This window comes from Urtica dioica, chromosome 8 (assembly GCF_054948205.1).
Source record: "Urtica dioica subsp. dioica isolate 48M chromosome 8, U.dioica_male_clone48M_v1_H2, whole genome shotgun sequence".
NCBI classification, from domain to species: Eukaryota; Viridiplantae; Streptophyta; class Magnoliopsida; order Rosales; family Urticaceae; genus Urtica; species Urtica dioica.
The window spans coordinates 9,547,501-9,558,157 of record NC_142763.1 but is presented as its reverse complement, the minus strand read 5'-3'; the positions used below and the strand labels follow the sequence as shown (position 1 = coordinate 9,558,157).

The following is a 10,657-nucleotide window of genomic DNA, read 5'->3' as shown; positions in this document are numbered from 1 at the left end:
AATTTCGATGATAAAATTAATAAGAGCGTTCATTTTGCAGGTGCGTTTGCGCTTGGCCAATTTTGACGCACGTAGGTAAAAACTCAAATTATTATGATGAAATCATGAATTAGGACTACCAACATAATTGCAATCTGTATTGTATAATTTTGTAATAATTTTATTTAGCACTGCAGTTAAATAGCCTTCTTCAATCATTGAAATTTTATTGGATAATTTACAAGAATCCCCCATGAACTATTACTCGATTAACGAAGTGCACCCTCAACTCGGATTTTCATCAAAAATTACTCTGAACTCGTATATCTGTTCACTTTTGCCCCTTCCGTCAAATTTTTACTAACTCTGTTAACAATTTTATGACGTGGATGTCATATGTGACTTAAATTAATACCCTCTATTATTATTATTATTATTATTATTATTATTATTATTATTATTATTATTATTATTGTTATTATTATTTATTTTAATAAATTAAAAATTTTACAGAAAAAGAAAAATCTCTAGAGAGAGAAGCTGGTTCAGATATGGATATAGCCCTCAGATTGAGCCTCTCCGATCTCCTCCTTATGCTCACAGCATAGCAACAGCAAAAAGGCTCTCTCTTTTCCACAACGCGTTTGCCACGGCTTTAAGTGACGAATCTCAGCAGCTTCAAAACCCTCCGATGGCCCTCGACGCTCTGTTCTGCGAGGAAGATGACTTCGACGAGGCTCTGGCCGACGATTCCGACGTAATGGAGTCGATTCTCCCTCCGGTCCTCCTCGAGAACGACCTTTTCTGGGAAGACGACGAGCTCACATCCCTAATCGGGAAAGAAGAGGCACAGATTAGCGATCTGAGCTCGGACGCGTCCGCGGCGAAGGCTCGGCGAGAGGGCGTGGATTGGATTCTGACCGTTCAGACGCATTACCAGATACTTCGACAGGTTCGTTTCGAGCCTCCAGTTCCAGAGAGACAAGCCGTGGATGAGTCAACTCGCCGCCGTGGCTTGCCTCTCCCTCGCCGCCAAGGTCGAGGAGACCCAAGTGCCGCTTCTCTTGGACCTTCAAGTAAGTTGCACGCCAAGTGCTTGTTGAAATTCCCCAATGGCGGCGATGATCTCTTTTTTTTTTCTTTTTTTTTTCCTAACCTATTAATGTGAATGGATGGACTTTTTAGGTTGAAGAATCTAGATTCGTTTTCGAGGCGAAGACCTTAACCCAAGAAGAGGGCTTTAGAAGAGTAAAGCCTTGCTCGGAATCGGTGTACCTCTCGAGCTCGAGCTCTAAAGCAGAGACGGCCATGGAAATGGCCATGGGAGAGTTGGAGATAAACCCGTCAAGAATCAGTATGGCGAGAGAGGAGAGGCTGAGTTGTCGCTTCCGGAGAGAGAGAGCTTGAGTCTCCACCGTGGAAATGGGTCTCTGGTTTGGGACCGAAGCTGGTGGGAACAGAGTCGTTGTCGGAGATGTCGGCGCCGGAAAGTACGAGCTCCAACATATTGTCAGTGAGCGATTCATCCCTTTTACGTTTTTTTTTAATTGTGCGTTAATGGCGGTCACAGAGATTGAACCAGAAATCCTGGCCTTCGTTTTATACTTTTATTTCATAGGGAAGATGACGCATATGTGTAATATCTTAATCTTTAATCGTTTAAAAAAATGTTGGGTTTGTACATTATATTTAATTAAATTTTTTTTAAAAAAAAGTTGTATATATAAATGGGTTTATGTGTGTATTGATTTGTTAGCGTGTATGTGTCAGGAGAGAGAGAGAGAGAGAGAGAGAGAGTAACAATAATAAAAAAAATAATAATAATAGAGGGTATTAATTTAAGTCACATATGACATCCACGTCATAAAATTGTTAACAGAGTTAGTAAAAATTTGACGGAAGGGGCAAAAGTGAACAGATATACGAGTTCAGAGTAATTTTTGATGAAAATCCGAGTTGAGGGTGCACTTCGTTAATCGAGTAATAGTTCAGAGGGGATTCTTGTAAATTATCCAATTTTATTTTAACAGCCAACGTTCGATTGATAATTGAAAATTCGTTACTCAACTTATGAACTAATCGAAAGGGTCAAAAATACCTTTTGACCGGTTTTAAATTAAAAAATAAATAAAATAATAAATTATTTACATGGCAGTTTCTTAACTTAATTAATATTTAATTAATTTTCTTTCTCCATATAATTGTTGATAAGTGTTAATGACAGTTTATCATAGTTTTGTTTTTTGTTTGCTGTTTAAATTGATTAATGGTAGTTTAACAAATGGGTTTTAGAATTACTTGTTTTTTTACGCTATAGTAGTTTATAACACACTTTTTTATTTAAAATATTCAGAAATGAAAGCTTACCCATAAATAATTGAAATCATACATGCATGTATTATACAAAGAATAATCAAACACGTGCAATTTATGATACTACATAACAAAAAATTGAAACGTAAAAGTCCTTGAATGCTCTCTTTCCTGGATTCAGGCTGAAATACAGCTCAATTAAAAAATAAATATTAATTATTAACTATACGAGATTTAGAAAGAAAAAATCAGAAACACATAATTGATAATTGTAGTAACTGTTATTACATATAGTGAACGCCGTTAAATAAAACTTGTTATCGTAGAGGGAGACATCTGGCTGAAAAAGCATAACATGCAATGACTAATGACTAAGTTAAGAATTGGAGAGATCGTGATTGTACCACCTTGCTTGTGTTTAGCAGCTGCTGACAAGTAACAGACATGTAATAACATTTGCCACGTTATAATAAGGAAGAATTTCGCAATAATGCGTTTTTTATGAGCAAAAAACAGCTGTATTTATATATATATAGACAAATGTCAAGCGTATAAGAGAGGAAAGAAAATACAGCTGCCCAAAGCGACGTGGCTTGCTCAGGATTCATTAGCTTGTTCTTAATTTTTTTTTAATTAATCTATGTAGATAAATGAAAGTTCAGGAAGTATATAACAACAACTCTTTTAATGAGTTGGTTTTGATTGCGAGATTCTACAAAGAAAACATGTCTGAAAATATTTTTGTATTGTTATGAGAAATATCTGATGTTGGACTTAATGTTATGATAGTACCTATAATAATAGAACCGAGAGAGAGAGTATGTGGATAGTAACAAATCTATTTTGAAAGGCGGTTTGACCCATTCTTGTTTGCTTTCTTCAAGTTTCATTATATCTCTGTAACAGTTTAAGAAGAAAAAAGCTTGCGTTTATGCATTGTTTTGAATAATGAAATGTTAAGCCACTTCTGATTCTAATTTTAAATTTTTTTGTATTATGCATTCATATATGTTAACGTTTGGATGGGAGGTATATCCAGGGTGGGCAAAGAAGGGGTGAGAGAGAGATAGAGAGATTGAATTCATAGAATCATCAATCAATATGAAAAACCATACACAATTCCGAGCCCAATACACCAAAACCTACTAGAAAATAAACTCTGTTCACAATTCAAGAAGTGAACCAATCCCTCCGATTAGACTCCACTATCCAGCTAATAGAAAATTAATAGTCTAAAATAATAGATTAAACAACTCTTTTCATAAGCCTACCCACTCCGAACACTTATTTATACTAAAACATAATTAAATAAATAAATAGCATGTAACTCAATAACTAATGTACTAATTTACCAAACCTAAGAGCAGCCAATGCATATGTCACGACCCGCGAGCTCTAGCTCGCACGCGAGCCGCGAAGTACTTACATCTCTTTCCTCCAGAATATTTAAATAAACATAGCATTTGTATATAGTAAGCGGAAATAAATTAAATAGCTATAAGACATATATCATAAGTAATAGAATTTTCGGGGAAATTTTTCGCTTTTATTTCACATACAAGTCTTATAGCGACTATATACATAACAAAACACACTCGTTTGTTTTGGACATATCTTACATATAACTTATATACAAACATGGACGCAAAACAAGTAACTAGAATACAAGTTTACTAGTTACATAATAAAACACCATTTTTCCCCGTTTAAAACAAAAACTCTCATTGCCACAGGTCGAGCGACGCAAGCCTGGAATAGATCTCCTCCTTCTACCCGAGTAAAGCCTTTCCTTTGCCTACATTACCAAGGGTCATAAACTATGAGTCGAAAGACTCAGCAAGTGGGAGTCTATCTAGTAATAAAAGCGACTAGATGACATGTGACGTGCACATAACACATAAATTATGCATGAAAGACATATGATTCCTATCATATGATATGCAAGCACGTGCATACTTACTACATGTGAACTTGTCATCCTGATCTTCAGGTCATCCAACCACCCACTGCAACAACCCTCAGAATGACAAGTAGCCAACCCTCAGACCCGAGCAATTTAATCATGAGGGTGACTCCAAGTTTTAAACTTCGTCTAGGATCCTCTAATGGTACCATCTCCAATCATAGGGGCGCTCAGGAGCTCCCTGAAAGCTCAGACGTGCCCGGCACGCCGGCAGTTACCAATTACAACACTGCGCCCGTCAGGTATCCCTGACAAAAACACAAGTCTTCAGACTTGCTGGTACCACTGACATCTGTTCTTTTTAAATGTTTGGTACCCGATGGAATCAGAGTACAGCCCTAAACTACAACGGGAAGAGCATCGTTTCGAGTAAAACTCGATTAAATATTGTTTAATATGCTCGTCATAGTATTTTGAATGAGAAATCAAGGTGTGACCCTTGTAGTCCCTAGAACAGATATCTCAGCTGGAATCTGAGAAACGTCTGTCCCTGCTTTTCCCGTAAACCCGTCTATCGGGTGAATCTAAAATTAGTAAGTCAAAGGAAGATTAACTAATCAAATAAGAAACGGCTTGGGTTGTTAGCGGGTTACGCTTGAACTTAACGGGACAAACCCGAAGCTACATTTTCAATAATAGTAGCCGAAGCCTTAATCTTGATTAGTTTGTCAAATTCATGGGCTTTCAACTACTCTTGTTTACTAACACAGTAAAATGCACATAAACATGTGATTCCCTTGGTAAGTAGTTGACTTAATTCCCACTTACATGGACTCCTGATTCGCTAGCTCCTTCCCCCTCTAACGCCTAATCGTTACGGCGATAGCTGAAAATATCTGAGGAATAAAATGGAGCGTTGAACACCATTAGTTCTGCACTAGCAGAAATACTAGTCTACAAATTCTCATCCCAGAGAAACTGAACAAGGCGCACGGAACTCATATCCGTCACACGCAAAACATACGTTCTTACTTAAGAGAATCAGAGAAAACAAGAACACGATTCCCACATGAAACAGTGATCAAGAGAGAGAACAAGTCCTACAAGTAGCGACTAAACATGAAACTCGAGATTAGCTATGCTAAGGAAGCATTTAATAACCCAAATCCCTTGGGCCGAGCCCAAAACTAGAACCGAAACTCAACGTTAAGAACCCAAGAGGGAGAAAAACTTGTTCCTTTCCACAACGATCCACAAGAACCAAAATCACTACTCTTAGACTTGTAAAGAAAGTCCTACCTCTAAGATCATAGAAATTAGAATAACCCGTTGGTTAGACTATAAGCTTAGTTAATAAAACAACCCGTTTAAAAACTATAGATATAGGTTTTGAAAATAATACTAATCTTAATTATGGAAATATGTTATAATAAGTAAAATAATTAATTAAAAATAATTAGAATACTTAGCTTAAATAATAATCAAGAAAGAATAATAATAAGTAAGGTTGTACAAACCTTTATTTTCAAAACCACTTAATTATTTTTTTTCAAAACTTAATACTTGTAATAAGAAACATAAAATATGGTTTAGCTTAATTATGAGCTGTAACAAAAATACTTTAAGCTTAATCATAAGCTTATAGGTTATAAAATTATTTTTGAAAAACATTACAATACGGGAATGTTTCGGATTCAATCACACACGTTCGGTACTCGTAACTCACGGAAACCGACACTCACGGAAACCGACACTCTCGGTTTATCTCGAACCCACGAACCATAGCACACCTGAAGCACCCGATTTGAATCCGAAACAACTCACTAACTCACGTGATTAGTATCATAAACGTACATAACTATTTTACGAATAATATTACATATTATAGTTAAAAGACTTTTAGTAGAAACGACTCGGTTAACAATTAGAGTCGGGAGCCGGTACATTCACGACTCGTCGTCGCCGCCGTCGCTGTTCAAACGCATCGTCGCCGACGCGGAAACGAAAGGATGCCGAGTCGCTGTCGTCGCTGCGTAACTCACTCTGCCTCGACACGCTGAGGTTTCGCAGCCCGTGTCTGCACCGTCGCTGCGCGCTGTCACAGCCTCAAGACATCTCACCGAGCCGTTGACGTATCGCTCGAACTGAACAGCCCCTCTTTGCCTTGTCGCTGAACCCGAACAGCCCTCGCTGCTCGCCCGCGACTCGCCGGAACCATCCTTGCTGCATCCTCGTACCTGCGGTACGAGCTCGGAGAGACACGCAGCACCAACAAGAGAGCATGGTTAGATTAAAAATTGAACCGAGGATACCCAAGTTTCTCGATTCGAAATCAATTCCCGAACAAGGCATTCGGAAATCGAACACTCACCCGATCCTAACCCGTCCCACGCTCAGCAACAACAACAACAAAAACCAAAGACGAGCAACACTTTCAACCAAGTAAATTTTCTAAAAAGAACCTATGTTATTCACATCCTAGCGAGTCTCCGACTCGTCTAAAAACACCACAAATTCAGATCCGATCCTACGCATATCAGTACCACACCACAGACAAAACAAAAATCCACTCAACATACTTCAAAGCCAAGCACATACTCTGAAATCCGAAACCTCCAAAAATCAGCCCAAAAGTGAACCAAAACACAACTTACGTGAAAACTGAAATTGAACAAGTAAAACTCCAATTTTCAACACTTAAAATCAGAGTCCTAATCAACAATTAACTGATTCAAGCATCACACATGAAAACCCCCAATTTTCCCTTCCAAATTTTCGGCCAAAATATCCATAAAAATCTGAAAATCCTAACTCAAATAATTTCAGCTCACTACAAGCACAAACCGAGCCCAAACACAAGCAACCCACGAAATCAACCAAATGAACTCAAAAACCCCTAATAGGAAAACATAGGAATCGGACTAGAAACAAAGAAAACGAGTTGGATTTCCTACCTTGATGTAGAAAACGAACCCACAACTCTCGGCTTCTCCTACTCCACGAAATCCCGCTCAACCTTGTGGAGAGAACAAAATCGGAGCCAATGATTCTCAGCGTGATTGAAGAAGATGAACGAAGGAAAAGAAAAAGAAATGGAGATGAAGAAGATGAATAACGGGAAGGAGAAGAAGAGGACGAACTCACCTAAACCACTCCGGCGTCTCTCGGTCGTTGTTCTCTCTTTTTTTTTTCTTCCGTGCGTTTTTTTTTTTCCCCTTCTTGCTTTGGTTTGTTCCAACGTGAAAGTGAAAAGATAAGGGTAATAGAAGAGTCTAGAATACTATATGTGTGGCTGAGAAATTAATGGGATAAGGACCAAAAATAATCCTACTAACTTCCTCATTCTCAAATTTCCTTTCAAATAAACCACCTTTTGTTTGCAAATCGATCCTTTTACTCTCAAAATAAACATCTCGTCCATAATTAAATGGAAACGATTTAGAAAATAAACCGAGATAATTTCTCGTTGATTCTAATTTATTTTGAATATATTTAAGGTGTTTCGGAAATTATTTTCACTCCCGAGACTCTTCTTAGTACTCGAGGACTCACCGAAAATATTATTCGGGAAATTAAAATCATTCGAGTCCAACTCGAAATTCTCAACTCATTCCGAAATCTTTAATTGACCTTAAATATTTATTTTCTAAATCTAGGACCATTTCACGCTCTAGTGAAATTATAATTTGCAACAATACTCGATTCAAGGAAAAAACTCGTTCATTGATTCCAACGTTCACAAGACGAGTTACACAAAAAGCCTTACTTTACAGCATACCTCCGATGAGTCTACGGAACTGATGCTTCTGAGGAAGGGTGACAGATAGGCTAAAGGGTGGGCTTTCAGCTTTTCTATGAGGGGGTTTTTAATATTATTTTATTATTATAATGCTTTAGCTAGCTATAATGCTTTAACCCTATAGGCTACGTAAGCTAGCTAGGGTTTGTGAAAGCTCACACGTCCATTCACCTCTGCTCTCCTCAAAACCTGGTGGTACATTAATCTCTCTCTTCTCTGACACTCCCTTCCTCTGCCTCGTCACCTTGATACGTAATAACGTGTGATATATTAAAGCGGATTTATATATGTATGGTTCATTGATTTCAACTATCGCAATTATTGATTTTTGCATAAATGAGATTGTCGTTCGTCATATATAAATTGGGTTCACCGGCTTATCTGCTGTTTTTTAAGACCACAAGCAAAAAGTCACGCGCATGAGAATAGTTTGCGATGAAAAAGAAGAAGAAGAGAGCACAGTGGTTCCCAAAAAGTTCAACAAAGCTCTTCTTACTCTATCTATCTACTTCTTCTCACTTAATTCCTCGTCACGTGACTTCTATTATTATGGCTGTGTATTGCGATGACGATGTGATATGCCCTTGAAAAAGACGTAAATCATAAATAAACAACTAATTAACATATATATGGTTGTGCGTTGAATATAGGAATCTAACCACACTATGTGTATATATAAAAGCCGGAGGAAAATGTTTTTCTTTTAATCTTAATACTACCTTAATTTAACTGTTAACTATTTTCTTTCTCTCTCTCTTTTTTTTTTTTGCTAGCAAACTGTTAACTATTTTCAGGAATCCCCGGTGGGCGATGACGAACAATTTTCATAGCAAGTTAGCAACTTCTTCAACTATAAAAAGTTTTTCCTAAAAATTAAAACCCGTCACAAAAGTATTAACAAAGAGAGTGAGAATAAAGAAACCCACATCCTCATTTTAAAGGAATAATACTAGAATTATGATCACTTTAATAATTTTGTACCAAAATTCATTAATTACATTTTAATAAAAAAAATTATTACTTATCTATAGGAGAGAGAAATGTTTGGTATCAAAATATTTCTAAATGACTAGTCATTTAATTTTTTTTTGTATTTATTTCTTAATCATTTAATTTAATTACATTTAATATTTTAACAAACACATTATGTTTAAAAAATAAATAAACTAACACATTTAACTCTCTCTCTCTCTCTCTCTCTCTCTCTCTCTCTCTCTCTCTCTCTCTCTCTCTCTCTCTTGCGTGGCTGATTATATGGGTTGTTAAATGCTAACGGCGTCGGACTGCATAAAAGCGACGTATGGTTCATTTTCGTTCTTGATATTTATTTTGTTCTTCGTGTTAGATTTTGTTCTTCCTTTACATTTTTTTTCCTAGTTTAGAGTTTAGATCTTTTCATTAATATATAATGTATGCGAAATGGAGTGATATGTGAAGTAAATTAATATAATTTTTTAAAAGTTTTTTGGAATCTGGAAAAAAAAATTATTTCTTTGAAGATCTATTGATATCTTTGTCAATAAATTTTTGTACGTCAATAAATCTTCAAAGAATATGAAAGTGAAGTATTAAAAGAGATGTAATTTATAAGAGAAATGAAAAAGGAAATTAATAAAGTTAAAAAGGTGAATGTACAAAAGGCAGTAATAGTTCCAAATTAAAACACAAGTAATGGGTTTTGATACTATCAAAATGATCATAATTTCGATATTATCTCAATTTTAAATATATGTTTCTCTTTACTCTGGTTTCCATCGAATCTTCTCGAATCTAAATAATTCAATAAAAATTAAATTGGTTGTCGTTTTTTCTTAATTAGATTTGTCATGTTTTACGCATACCCAATTTTTCTTGTGTTGTTTAAATGGAGAGAATATATAAAAGAAAGGAAATTATGATGGAAAATGTTTAACTAACATTGGGATTTCATTGGAAAAATTACATGGATGGTATTTTAAAAGTGCAACGTTCCAAATATAGTTGGTGTTTTGAATCCTTTCAAAGTTTAGAGGTTTTCAAACTGTAAATGTCATCTTTCTTTTAAATAAAATAGTAAACAGTAAATTAAATTAAATATAACCCAAAACAGTAACAATTTTTGGATTAAAAAAAAATCTATAAACATAAAAAAAATGACAATTAAAAACTTGAAAAAGATTATTTTTGTGATAAATATTTGGACCATATTAGTTTTAAAAAAAACACTATCACAAACAATTTTCACAAATATATTCTATTTTTCATGAAAAATAGGGTGGAAAATAAAGCGTCTAAATTTTAAATGCGGGCCGTATAAATTTCTATTTTCTCACTTTATTCTCATATTTACCCTTTATTTTCCATAACATCAAAAACAAGATATAATTTTTATTTTTCCTGTTAATTTCACTTCCATTTATATGATCACTCGTGTTTTCTCATTCTCTCATATATTGAATTCCAAACGGGTAACAGAGGATAGTCTATGAGGTGTCAGTTTCCTTCTAATGCAATTCTTGCGTATGCGGTCAATCGTGGTATCCTTTTTTTTTATTATATAAAATTAAGAAGTAAAAAGTTATTCAACTTTTCGTTTTGTTGCAACTATTTACGATTTTGTATCTTAAGAAGCATAATAGAATTTCAAGGAATATGCAAATAAAAAAATAAAAATAAAAACTTGT

The 10,657-nt window shown here is 35.4% G+C and overlaps 1 long non-coding RNA gene and 1 pseudogene across 2 annotated transcripts; one reads left to right on the top strand and one right to left on the bottom strand.

Annotated features, from left to right (window-relative positions):
• Positions 1–232: 232 nt before the first annotated feature.
• On the top strand, positions 233–1,659 carry LOC149387919 (cyclin-D3-3-like; annotated as a pseudogene).
• Positions 1,660–4,051: 2,392 nt separating this feature from the next.
• Positions 4,052–7,456, bottom strand: LOC149387918 (uncharacterized). Of its 2 annotated transcripts, XR_016301042.1 has the most exons (3): positions 7,340–7,456; positions 7,150–7,211; positions 4,052–4,087 (listed from the first exon to the last, which is right to left on the bottom strand). It is a non-coding gene; the product is annotated as an uncharacterized LOC149387918 (long non-coding RNA). The 2 variants fall into 2 exon arrangements; XR_016301041.1 differs by lacking the exon at positions 4,052–4,087 and having other exon boundaries at positions 7,142–7,211.
• Positions 7,457–10,657: the final 3,201 nt, after the last annotated feature.